Consider the following 679-nt stretch of genomic DNA (forward strand, 5'->3'; position numbering starts at 1 on the left):
GAACTCAGTACCACCCACACACACACACATGCACCAATCCACACAAATATATCCTTGTACACATCCATCCCCCCCACACACACACAAGCATGCATGCATGCACGCACACACATGACTGATGTTTAGCTCTGCTATGAATGTCCAGTTCTGGGCAGCAGTGCATGGTAATTGCATGCAGCAGTGCATGGTACAGGCATGCAGCCTCTATTGAGCCTCACCAGGATAAGTGGCTGAATGTTTCCTTTAGCTGGGATCCTGTAGATCACATGAAGGCTTCAGTTATCCAGTGACAGGATTAGGCCTGTAGCGGAACCTCCAATCAATGTACAATAATCCCTTGTTTAGTCTACATAACAATCTCACAGCACAGCAAACATAATAAAATAAATGATTTGTCATTGACAGTGGAATAAATAGTAGTTAGATTTCAGGCATTTACTATAATGCGTAATTTCATTTTGTGTATCTTTGTATCTGAACACGAGCGTCTGTAGAGGTGAATATAACCTGCTGATATACTCTATGCAGGCTGCTGCAGCGGGTCCTGTTCTAAAAGCCTCCCACATCTCAACTATAAATTCTTGTCTTTGTGAGTGATGCTTTTGGTAGCTATGGAAACCCGATACAATAGATTCCCCCAGCCCCCCTCTCTCTCTCTGTCGCTCGCAGTCCTCTCCAT

This window comes from Osmerus eperlanus, chromosome 27 (assembly GCF_963692335.1).
Source record: "Osmerus eperlanus chromosome 27, fOsmEpe2.1, whole genome shotgun sequence".
NCBI lineage: Eukaryota > Metazoa > Chordata > Actinopteri > Osmeriformes > Osmeridae > Osmerus > Osmerus eperlanus.